This window comes from Achroia grisella, unplaced genomic scaffold (genome assembly GCF_030625045.1).
Source record: "Achroia grisella isolate CSIRO2021 unplaced genomic scaffold, CSIRO_AGI_Agris_v1 utg780, whole genome shotgun sequence".
Taxonomy (NCBI): Eukaryota; Metazoa; Arthropoda; class Insecta; order Lepidoptera; family Pyralidae; genus Achroia; species Achroia grisella.
Genome location: NW_026713020.1, coordinates 2,001,007 through 2,015,127, shown reverse-complemented (window position 1 = coordinate 2,015,127; position 14,121 = coordinate 2,001,007). Strand labels below are relative to the sequence as shown.

The following is a 14,121-nucleotide window of genomic DNA, read 5'->3' as shown; positions in this document are numbered from 1 at the left end:
CGCTTTTAACGGGAGTGCCCATTCATAAACTAATAGAATTTCTTTCCCAAAAGACATCTTGTAACAAAATTTTATACTCAAACAAAAGTTCATTTTTATTTTCAATCTCTTCTGCAGATTGGACAGAATTTACTTGAAAACTGAGCTTTATTTTTGCTTTTGAAAAATTTATGTTACCTTTACCGCCAGTTTGATATGTATTAGCATACTTTTCATTTCTATGTATAATTTATTTCTTAAATAGTTTAGGATTATTTTTCTAATTGTTGTAGGTCAGTGAAATTTTAGGATATGGATGAATAATATGTTAGTACTCCGAAATAACAACACATGGGTTATATCACGGGCGCAATAACGTGATGTCCATGTTGCTGTTCATGTATACATATGGGCGACGGATACTTATAGGCTTAGGCCAGGTGGGCCCCCAACTTATTCCCCATTCTAGCTATATGTATAGAAATATATATATAATTCCATATAAAAGTCACGATATACGGCATAGCCGCTAATAGAATACTGGCATTACACATTGGGCCAGTTTTACATACATATTTGTTAGGGTTCACATCGATATTGTTGAAAAATCTGTTATTTTTAAAATATTAAAAGAAGGTAGTTTCATTATTACTCGATATCGTTAAACTAGTTGCGTATAACCCCCACATATTTCATATCTTCTCTGTATAAAAGGAGGGTTTTTGTAAGCCTCGGCATTCGGTCTTTGAGCACAGGATGTGCTGGTTGTATTTTAAATGCTAAAGTGATTTGATTTAGAGACATAGTTAAATTAAGGCTATATAGTTGTCATTTTATTATAATACATACTTTTACTAGTATATAGAGTTGATATTTCTTATATATTATATTTATGTAATTGTAACTAATTAAAAATTCTTTACTTAGGTAACACAATTTATACAGTTGTTGAATAGTCCTTTTAAGCATGAAAATACCTCTACCAGTAGGCTTCACTATATCATAACTTTTGAAAATGTTTCTAGTTTATTATATTATAGTATTCATTTATATAATTCAATTTTAAATGCACTAATAGTTTTAACAAATCATTCTAAATTTTATCTTCCTACTTAATTTATATAAATTGATTTCCAGTAATACCAATATATACCAAATACCTGACATCATTATTAATAAAATGAAAATCTAACAACGTTGTAAAACGTAATATTTGAAATGTCACAACAGATCTTCATTATTAATCAATATGAAAGCAAAATATAAGTTAAATGATATGTTCATCAATTACAAACAAATTTCTGATTATATATGTATATACTTTTTATAAAGTACATGTTCTTATTACATCGTGGATCCAATTTAACGACTTGTTAATGTCTCAATTATAGTTTCATTTGGCTCTAGTAAGTTTTATGGAGAGAATACTTGCATCCATAACACGTTACATAACCATATAAAAAGGTCATTGCATTATTGTGACGTCCATAGCGTACAGTAGTAAGGACAAATTTTCCATGGCTATTGCTTGGTTGGTCAGTCGGTCAATATATCCACACACAGTTCCACAAGTTAGCTTCTATAATATAAAATCGGTACATACGCTATAATTATTTTAACATTGAAAATTATGTGATAATATTATGCTAGAAACTCCATTTTTTTCCACAAAATAACTAAGTAATTAGTTAAGTATATTTTTTTTAGTCTTGATAGTTGATTGAAAAAAAAATATTGTAATTCGTATAGGTTACAATAAAAATACAGTCGAAAGAAGAGCTTCCTTTTTTGGTAGAAAATTTAGTTAGTCATAACAAAAACAGTTTTGTTATTTTTGAATGGAATCAAAAAATACACCGTCTCTTCGTTAATAACAATGAGTCGCTTTGCAGTAATTTTAACGAACTTTCTAATGAGTTTTATACTTTAACTATCCTGGCCGCAATTACATTACCTGCTACGTGGAAACTAGAATATTGCTCGTTCTGCACCTAACGTTCTTTATTAATTTTCATTGACAATTTACCGTAATACAGTCCGATATTAACACTGTATCCAGTTTGGTCGGATTACGAAATTTACTTCAAAGTACTTTTAAAATATATTCATGTTCTTTGAAGTTTTGCTCGGCTAGAGAATGACATTTTTACGTTGATGAACTAAATATAAGTTTCAAGCTACTATAGTTATATAATACAGCTATTATTATATTAAGATTTTAAACTTTACAATTATATAGCTTATGCATCAGAACAACACAAGGGCTGTATTTATTATTTAAATTTAACGTAGATGAAACTGCGGGCACAGCCAGTATTATATAATTACACTTCTAAATTCACGTTTTGTATCAACCTTCAAGTTCCATGATAAGACTCTAATTGAGATTTATCAGTCAAGTAATCATCCGGACAAATGACATGAGCCTAACATCATGGAATCTTAATCTTTAAACAAAATTTATGTAACTATTATATAATTCGACTAAAATTTATCTATATTTAATTTAAAATTTCTGCTGGATTGGATGTTAAAAAAAACGCAAAGACAGAAACTTAAAAAACAAAACGCTTGTGTATACATACATTTATATTCTATTTCTATGAATATGAATATTATTACAATTATGGCTCACCTTATGGGTGTGTTCATAGTATATTTGATGAACAGTGATTGCCCCTCAGGGGACTTACGATCACGCGTCACTTATAGTAAATATAATAAAATTATTATTAGTATTGTTCTTTAATGAGAGCATCCCTACTGGTCTAGTGTTTAACTATCCGGACTTACATATAAAAAGATGTCAATTAAAGTCTAGCCAACAGCAAAAAAATTAACTTCATATGTCAATTTATATTTCAGACACACTGTCCGTTGAGGGAAACACCTACCTATTACAAACAGAAAAATAACCTGTAACAACAAGCTTGCCGCCCCTGCCACTTTGGATTCAAATGTACCCATAAAAATGTAGGCCTGTTTAATTCAACGTTTGACGTTGTATCCAAAACGACATCGACATTTAACAATGCCTCGAACTACCAGGTGTACCCTGTGAAGGGGTTTTTTAAATGTAACAATTTTTTATTTATATTTTAATTAACTGTTAAATTTAATTTAATAACTACCACGAAAAAGTATAATTTAATTTTCATTTTTCGGGGTCAAGATATAGCCTACGACGCTCACAAATATCATGTCTTTCTATTACTAAATATTTCCAAAAATGGTCCATTACATTCTGAGTTCAATGCATCTGCCTACAACGTAACAATCTTGACTTGTTTATAATATATTAATATAAATTAGGTTCCCCATGGTTTCTCGTAACATGTATTATGAATCATAATATCTTTACCAATTTTTTAAATAAAAATATACAAATATCCCTTATATATAAAATTTACCATATTTCATTAAAGTATTATAGCAATGTAATACTAAGTAATAAACTAGATTAATAGGTGGAATAAGACACAAAAACACATAAAAATATTATACAAATAGTGCCAGACTTCTTGACCTTGACATAAGTCCGTGGACAGCAATACAATACAGGGAGATAATAAAAAATATATTTGGCTCTTTGAAGCACCATTTTTGGAATATGGAACGACTAATATCATATGTATTATTGTATTATGATGATTTTGGTGTATTATTTACAACATTCACTTTTTACACATCTCTTTATACGAACAAAATAGTACCCTACCCTTCAATACTATTAATGTGCATATACAAATTACACAATATCTAATAGGAAACTTACATATATATAGCACCATACTTTACCGCTATTACGGAGGATCAAGATCGCTGTACCGTAATTTCACTGCCTTATATTACTGAAGGAAGCTGCACTGTACCTACGCAGAATACTTTGTACAAAGTCTGCCTCGCTAAACTCATTCATACTTTATGATCTTACTGTACTCCTTAAAATAATCTAAATTAATAATAGAATGTGCTATTTCTATTGTTGTTCAATGACATTTCCATAAGTTTGAAGGAAATGCTTGAACTTTAAACTTTTTTGCACTTTAATATTTGTCAGTGCACTTTCTACGATAAAGGTATAAACCGACAAAATATACCAAGAAATAGTAAATATAAATAAGGATGAGTAAGACATATTAAAATTCACTTTCAGTTGAAAAGTCTTTTGTGTTCGTCTAATTTAGATTTAAAATTAGAAACCTCTAAAAACCCTTTCTCTTGACTATAATTTTAAAATATAAATTTGTAACTATAATAAATAGGAGAGACGTGTGGTAAAACATCATATGCTTTAAAGCTGCACTAGGCATAATCTAAATTAAGAGGCACATCACTGACGGCCTCGGTGGTCTAGCGGTTTAGCACACCGCCTGACTACCGATGGTCGCGGGTTCGATTCCTCGCACGGCATAAACATTTGTATTCATGAGTGTGATTGTTTGTATCGGTCTGGGTGTTTTCTATGTATAATAGGTATGTATTTAAGAAAAAAAAATCTATGTATTTATATCAGTTGTCTAGTACCCATAACAAAAGCTTTAGCTAGCTTAACTTGGGTCTAGATGGCGCTGTGTGAATTGTACTGAGATTATTATTATTATATTATTACATCACAGTTACAGTATGAAAGCACCACCAGCGGTTGTAATCTCGACCCACACATTCGTAATCTATGTATCTCTCCCATAATTTGAATAGGGATTAGTGACGGCATGAGTGCTATCAGTGACCAGTCCACTGTAATTAGCAGGTAACCTTATACAATATGTAATAAAAGTAACTGAAGACATAAAAATACTTCGAATGTTTTTAAAAAACTTGTCACTTGTCGTAAATTATAATTACACAATAAACTGGCATCAATGTAAACTCATAATGAATCTAATTATTAGACAAATGCATGTCGATCAATACTGGCGAAGAAACTGGACTGGTACTTACTTTACTTTATGTAGATCACTCCATTATGTAGAAGTAATACTTAAAAGAACACAACACTCTTGTGTTCTAAACTAACTAAACTATTTTAAAACTGTAACCAATGGTCTAATATAACCTCTAATGGTTCGTATACATAGCGACGAATATCGGAGCCACCCTAATTTAATAATATGTTTATCTAGTAAGGACTATCCAATTCTGTAGACTAAACTACAACAAGAAACTAAGAAAGGACACAATTTCACATTGGGGTAGATTAAGAATGCAGCAATTTCAAAGTTTGACCTGTACATTTCGTCTACGTTCTTAACACATCGAGAACCTATAACCTTACATCGATACAGTTCACGTTTATGTAGTTTATTATATATATGTTAGTCTTGTTCCAGTAGGTATCAAATAAATAGGATTCGTCATATAGGTATTAATAATGTTTACTCTTATGAAAATAACCAGTATAAATAACTTTAAGTGGAGCCGATCGAAGTCAGCGTTAAACGCTGGTAACGTTCACTGTTAGTAATAACAAAGAGCATGTAATATTCAGGCACATTTTATCAATATAACTGATTAGACTTATATTGATAAAATGTGCTCTGTGCTCGTTAGACATAGCATGGTGCGACTGTTAAGTATACCTTTGGTTACCTTTATTACACCTATTTACATTTCACTAAAACGTAAAATAATTACGAAGGTATACTTTATAAAAATTTGATAGGCATAAAAGGTAAAAGAGACAGATCGAAAGTAGATTTTTGACCTTGGCTAATGCCAAAAGTTTGCCAATAAACTAAATACTTGCATATTACCAAAGATATATTATCTATACTTTCATTATAAAATGGTTTATCCTGACTGGTTGTTTGATAATTCTGACCAAATACCTTCAAAAATAATAAAAGTCTAAAAAGCTGTGGAGTATAGGTTTATGTTAAGTAAAATGTAAGTATCTTCAGAAAGAATTATTAAAAATCTTAATGTATTATTTTTTTTTTAAATAATGATGTAAGATTTATTAAAAAATATCATACGAACGAGAAACAAACGGTGCCGCTGAGAAAATATGTGCGATACCTATAGTATTTTATGTGTTCCTAGAAAATCAGAACTTAGTGTTTGTAGAATCCTATCCTGTCTAATGCTTGATCTATAACTGCAGTGGACACCAGTCAGCGGACACTAAAATAAAACTAGCCTGGCCACAAATATCAATCAATATTTTAGATATTGCAATATTGCGAATAAAAATATATACATTATTATATTTTCTTGTAATTCTATCTTAACGCCTACTTTTCCGGTGGTGATAGACATTGGTGGAAGATACGTCGATAACGTAAATCATCAGTTGATCAAAAAATTATACATACTTTTTACTACAGATCTGTAATAAAAAGCTAATCATTTTTGGAAATAAATATACATATTTATAAAAAGGTGTCCTAGTTGTACGTGTCATAATTCAATATTCAGTCTGAAGTGTGTTCAGTGTCTGTCTTTATATTATAGTATTTGTATATTGGTCTCAGTCTTCGCTCAGATGAACTGGTTCCCGTAGGAATATTCGTATGAAAAAGACAAAATACAGCGTTGTATCTTATCCTCTTCACACGGTTATTCTCACGGGAGTCGATTTATATTGCTATATGAATTTGTAACTGACAGACTTTTAATACTTTTTACGATTGGTGGTAGACAAGAAATAGTATACCAAGTTATAGGTAGAAAAATTAGAAATAGATACTCAGGTAATAATAGTGGTCTTAAAATAAACCTATATAATCAATGGGTATTTAACGCTATATTAATAATCGAACGATTGTTATTTAGATCAAGTTCTCGGAATCGATTCAGAATCTATTTATACAATACGTGATTATTAGATGTTTTCATATGAACGTAACTTCAATTTCATTTCAAATTACTTATGATATTATGAAGGGTCACACGTAACCATGAGGAAATATTGTATTTATATATATTATTGACAAATTTAAAAGGCCAACTTAATTAGTAAACTATCAACTCTAACTATAAAACATTGGTAATACAAAAGTAATGATAAATGGTATCATAAATAAAGAAATATAAATTAAATATATGCAGTTGACGTTAAAATAATTAAATGTATGCATAGATATATATATATTCAGAAATTTACATTGAAGGATATAATGATCGGTGATGACGAAAACATTTACCAATAATAAAAGACGTTTTAGCCGTCTTCAAAAAGTCATGTATCTCAATACCAGTCTCTTTCGCGATTACAATTCAATGTGATTATGCTACTTGTTTAAGTACTATGTTTTATTCATGCGATATATGTGTCATTTAATTACTGAATCTCTTTTGTTAATTTTAAAACGATGTATAATATATATATTATAAATACTTAGTTTCCATCACTAGCAAATGAAAACTTAACATAGCCTTTGATCATTAAAACTGACTTCAAGTTGAAAATCACCGCCCACATCAGTACACTCATAATTGCCTTTCATAGCTGATTCTGACAAATATAATCAACTAGGTGTTCAAACCTACACAAATCATCATTCTTTACTCAACTGACATATTATATGAAGATTTAACACTGGTTTACCTCAAGACAATTATTTAATTGAGCTACAAATCAAATCTAGAAAGCCATGGAGTATATCCACATATACACAAGCATTCGATACATACATAAGAAAGGATTTTTTAAAATTCTCAAGAAAAAGGGATATAAATGATGTCGCAATGTACAGGCATTGCGACATCAAAAATAGTTTGTTATATAAAAATAAATATGATAAACCTATAGCTAGATAAAACACTGGTCAGCGTACACTGTGACTAGAAATGAATGCTAATATTAATCGATATTTTGTGTATTAATATCTTACAATGTTGAGAATTTTTATGTTTTATTGTACCATTTTTTAAGGAATCAAGTGTACCTTGTTGTTTCTTAAAATTATGTTCATTATGTTGGGTAATGTTACTGATTATTGTTATACGTATTTACGCCTGCATATATACGTATATACCAATCTCAATATATAATGAGCGTTTTTTAAGAACCACTGGCAGGCCCGAATACTGCTGTGTGCAAAGTGTGTTGTGCACACAATAGCCAAGCCAATACGAGTACCGCATTAAATGCCAGTCCCTATCATAGAAAATATTTTTAATACATAACAACATATTCGTTATAGTTAAGAATAAAGATGTGGGTGCTAGTCTCCAAAGACAATATTCATTATATTAGTATTAGATTATTGTATTAATGTATCTCGCAAGCGAAACTAAACCCCTTAGTTTGAGGTAGTTGTCTAAATTTTGTACAGACCACACACAGAATGCGGTTTATGTAAATAAACATTGATCTTTTGAACAGACCATTGACCGAGTTTTTCGACAAAAGCACATACTTAACTTGTTTTTAATTTTTCTTTCAATTTGTTTTCTTAGAATAGGTTCATAATTGTTTTCAGTCACTGTAACTTTCAATTTGTTTTCTTAGAAATTAGGTATGCATATAAAATTGTTATATATAAAACAGTTTTATTATAAATTCATTAATATTTTGCCAAATTAAACTTATATACCAATCTAAACTTTCATTGTACTTAAAATTTCAGACAGATATTAAATACTTCCAACAATTATAGTTAATAATAATAATAAATTTATTAAGCCACGATCATATACAGGTCTTAAATTATTTTCATAAACAATTTGTGATTGTATGAGCCTGGGAACTGAATTAGACATGACGCCGAATTAAGGGGTGTGTTCTGGTCTACTGAGAAGAGACCAGAACACATCCCTCGGTTGTGCAGTTCAAAGTTAAAAGTTATGATTATCAGGTATATTGTGGAAACTAATTTAGTAACATAATGTGTAATTAAACAAAATTAGTACTAGTAAATACTGAGCATTTCTATTCAATCTATTCATTACTAAATTTTACGGTAAGTGTAAATTGTTATGGAGTTATGACAAAATCTATAAAATACTAAATTCCTACGATTGAAAAAGAAACTTCGCTAAAAACTTTCAAAATTCACCACTACATAATTTTTAAATATAATGGTCCTCTAATTAATTCTGAAAAATATTTGTAATTATATGCAACAATAACAGTGGCAACAAATATACAGACTCTATGTCCATATTGTCCATGTATTGGTTAAGCAGCATAGGTACATAATCAAATACTTTGCGCTTCGAAGATTGTCGGGCTAAAAAGTAATTTTTACAATTGTAAGCTACAAACAAACATTTATTTTTTATTTCATACAGCTACATATTTTAAATAAGTGTATGTTTTATGAAATATACAAAGGTCATTTGTTTCAGTGAAATATATGTTAATTAAAAAAATATATTTTGACACAACACCTACACTTAATTAATTTTTTGTTAATGCGTTTTAAATAAAAACCCACACATTACTTTTGAGTAACCTATAAAGATGGGTTACTAATGTTATTTCTGATAGTGCCACAACCATAGGTTGTCTTTACATAGATAAAAAATTATAAAATCTGGTAACATAGGTCAAATTTGTCTCCGAGTTAAAAAAAAACAGACTATAGAAATCAATTAATGAACGATATGGGAGCTGGCCTCAAATTTGTCCAATTTTAGACGGTAAATTATTGTTATTAACATACTATTACGAATAATACTTAAAACTTGGATTGAAGAAATGTTGGGCTTTCATCTCATACTTAAATTACGTCACACGTACGACACGTGGATAGGCGTGGTAAAAATCTAATTTATATATTCAAAATCGATATAAGTAAAATACAAAATTTAATTTATTGCCGATTATACCGATATTCAGTTTCAATTTCAAAGTCTGTTATGTCACGTATGGGGGCCTTTCCCAGATATTGTTTAATAAAAATCTAACGAAAAATAATGGTATTTCGGTCAATTTGTTTAAAAATAAATTTTACATTGGCCTAGAAGCACGGAGACATGAAATAAATTTTGATTTCGCAGCAATGTTATTCAATTTGTTTTATGTCAAATTGCATTATAATCAAAGGATTGTAAAAACAATTACTTTTTACTCCTTTGAGTTTATTTTAAAATACAATAAATGTGATTTTCTTATATAATAATATAATATAATAATAATATATAAGCAATTTCACTTTATAAGTTCCAAACTGTAAAAGATTTTTTTAAATTGGAGCAATGTCCGGACTTTTTTTTCTTCATAATGAACAGAATTTGCTCTCGTTCTGTTTTCTATTATTATATTACTAAGAACAAGGATTACCAACCCTTTATTTTTTTTGTATTATGTTATATTTATATCAATTAACATAGTTTTAGGAATGAGATTACTACATTTATACAATATCTTTTCTAATTCTTTCCCTTATCCCTGAAAAGGATATTAACTTTTATCTTTTTATCCTTCGAAGTAACTTTGATTAAATGTAGTAAACAATATTCAATTTGACGTATTTCTATATGTAGATATGTACAATAATACATTTTTACATTGACTTGTTTGCATTCTGTCTTACATCTATAGGTAAATAGTAAAAAGCAAAGTTTTTTCTACGTTCTCGTTTCTACATTCTAAACGACGCATAAGATTTCTATAGTTTTTCAAATTAGCATTGTAGTAATTGATCTCCCTCCCATAGTTTATATGACTTACGCAAAACCAAGGTAGGTGGGCTAGTATTAATACAAGCCTCAAGTAAGAAATACATTGTATACATAAAAAGTTAATATTATCTTTTTGTAACTGTTTTAATTAAATTGAAAATATTCACTCACTTTAGATATCCCGAGTTGGAACGAGTAACAATTTTAAGTCTAAGTCGTACTAATGAATCACCAATGATTCTACCCTAAGTCCCTCCCTGCTTCTATATATTATTATGTGGTCCATAATAATATTTAGGAGTAGAATTAAAGATAAAAAAAAACCGGCACATTAACATATATATATATGATATGAAAATGCCGAAAATTCAAGAAGATATCAAATTGTGGAAAGCAGTTATAAAAATAGAAGTCTACAAATAAACCGACAAAAAACTGAACACATGCATTGCAATTCTTCTGGAATTAACAAACATCGGAACTCGCTTAAAAAAGTCTGTAAATTCAAGTCTCCATAGAAAACACAAAACTAAATATTGAAATATATGATAGATATCAAGATTAAAACTAAATAGATGGCACAAATGGATGACATGATGTCTAGATTCTCTGTGATGCAAAAATGCTCATTAAAAGCGATAAACGAGCGGTAAGACTAAGCTAACTCTATGAGTCCGAATGTTGCTAAACAAGAGAGTGTGATGAATAGAAATTGCAATTCACTGAGATAAAAAAGGGGTGTCATCAAACTTGACTAAGTCCACAATGAATAGAGACGAATTTCTTAGCATTCCATGGATTCACCGTGCTTGTGAAGGGTTAATCTTGTGGCGGAGAGGGAAACTCCGAAGAGGTCCCGGGATTTGTGATGCGAGTGTAGGTTTAAAAGGCCCTTTGGCCGATGTACGTCAACACTTGCCTTCAACGCTTCTGTTTTTCTCCCTATCTAGCAAAATCAGGAAGAAGCCTGTTCCCACTTCTCACATATAAATGAACCATATAACGATTTTTCATTAATTCGTTTATTAGTTCGTAAAAATTATTTGTTTTTATTGCATGGTCTTTAGGCATATTTGTTCCTCATAGTAAAGTGAGGTCTGCAAGTAGTTATTACAAGGAATGTTTAAAGTATACGGAATAGAAGCTGATAATGTTAGAAAGCCGTCTGCCTCGGTATGGATACGTCGATACATAAACCAGACAAGATCTCTGACCACCTGGGCTCGAACGGTCCAATAGGATCTTTTGACGATCGAATTAATTCCTGAGATGAGATAAAATAGCCAATAGTGGCGTAAAAGTATTAGAAGAGCTGACCCCAAATTCTGAAATATCCATGAAAATAATGATGATGATGACCTGCGACCCGCTGTCTTATATATAATTGAAATAAAATTATACTATACTGAATTTGTGTTTACTGTTCTTACTGTACTAAAAATCATTTCTAGTACATAACAACGTGAGTTGCAAGGCGTTTATTACTACTGGCCGAAAGGTGGTATATCGGATCAGATTGCCGTCTTCAGTGCCGTGACCACATAGACAATATCCATAAATTAGTTTTTAAATATTAAATGATATGTAGTCTTAAGGTATTTAAATGTGGGCCTAGTTGCCTGAAATTAATTAATAAATATATAAAATAAGAATTAATAGAAACGTTTTTTCAACATAATCCATACATCCAACATAATTTCAACATAAAACTATATATATATGATAAATATAATATAAATTAATCATAAAACATATAGTATTTTATGATTTTATGTTACTTCATAAACATAAAATATTATTTTTTTACTAATATAAGTAAAGTAAACATATTAGACCCAGTCAGTGGTTTTATTATATTTATGACAATCAATGGAATCAATCTTTTTCATAATAATACGTTTATAGTCTTTACAAGTTATCGTTTTTGGAGAATATTACATAATAATTAAAATCAAAAGTAAATTCAAATGTAGATACAGATAATTTTATCTATATCTCCACTTCAATTATAATATTTACTATCTAATTATCTATACTTACAGGAATAATTTTCAATAAGTATCATATATAAATCCTATAATAGTTCATAATCGCTTTTATAATAGGTATCTATTAAAAAAAGTATCATAATATCATTTTATTGATCCAAAAACAATTCAATTTATGTAAAGGCATCCATTTAGAAAAATAGTTGCTTTTAAGCATTAATAGAGCTATATACAAAGTTTTTTCAGCCTGCGAATTGAAAATATAAACTTATGATTAAGTATACAGCAAATTATGAAACTGTATTAACAAAATCATACACAAAAAAATAAAATTAAGTTGCTACTTATTCAAGGTTACATTAAGCGCAAAATGATGAACTTACGCGTGATGTGCGAGAGGCGTCGTCGTTCTTCCTCGCGTATCGTTCAGAAACACATAGTATTACAAGGGCACCGTGCGAGAGTTTGTTGTGCCGAGGCGGCTGACGACTGGCGGCTGGCTGGCTGGCGGGCTGGCGGGCTGTCGGAGGCGCTAGGGGCGAGCGCGGCGCATGGGAAGTGGAAAAAGGCTCTACCGTCGGGTACAACGTGCGACTGACGCGGCGGCCGGCAGCTACTGGAGGCGGCGCACCGTCGACCGTCGGCAGGCCGCGCAGCGCGCCGCCCACGGCTCGCCGCTTGCCGTCACGCCACTTACGCCACAATCTTTATACCACATAATATCACACCAAATAATCCTTCAAATAAATACGCAAAAATGTCTGCCCTTTCTGTCCCTGCGACAAAATTATACTTATATAACTCAATACACTTATATTTTACGTACGTGTAAATTCTGTGACTTATAGCTAGTTTAAACTACGTTGCGACGGGAGGACCGCCCCATCTGCCCACGTCTTTCAACATCCATCGAAGTGTCAAAGGTTGATGTTTACATAACATGATCTATATAGATATAGGTTTGGACGATTTTCAATATATTTCCATCCTTGCTCACTAATTAAAGGATTTACACTACAATTTTCCCGCTACTTTTGTGTGAATTGAATGAATTGCATACTAGAAGCCAAAGAGTGGGCGTACGGTGAGTGAGTCACATTCGCAGGTCGAGTCAATAACAAGAGCTTCATTTCTGAATGAAAGCTTTGGCTTCCAACATAGCTATACCTGAATACCTAGTTATCTCATGCATATATTGCATTTTAACCGTGGTACCACGAAAATGGATTTCCTATGAACAATTGTCAAAATCCTTTTAATACTCTACATATACATATAACTATACAATACTCTACATATATAATAGTAATAAACAATCCATTTTAATTTTTTCTAAATTAGTGATTCTAATTTTTAGTTTTTTAGGACGTCAATAGGCGATTAACATCAAATAATTTTTAATGGATGGTGTGATCCAGTTACTGATCCCTGAATGATGATTAAAACGCTGATAGTATTGCATTAGCATTATTTCAACCTGCATTATCCCATTCATCTCCATTGTTTAGCATCAGTCCTACGTCGATATATCCATCTAATTATAATAGTTCCATTCCAACAATTTTTTTCACCACTCCAT

The 14,121-nt window shown here is 30.5% G+C and overlaps 1 protein-coding gene across 1 annotated transcript in view; it reads right to left on the bottom strand.

Annotated features, from left to right (window-relative positions):
- Positions 1–13,116, bottom strand: part of LOC131851058 (uncharacterized) — an 86,271-nt gene extending 73,155 nt beyond the window's left edge. Inside the window, exon 1 of the mRNA XM_059201479.1 lies at positions 12,926–13,116. The gene's annotated coding sequence lies outside the window, so the exon portion shown is untranslated. The remainder of the gene's footprint in view (positions 1–12,925) is intronic.
- Between the last annotated feature and the right edge of the window lie 1,005 nt (positions 13,117–14,121).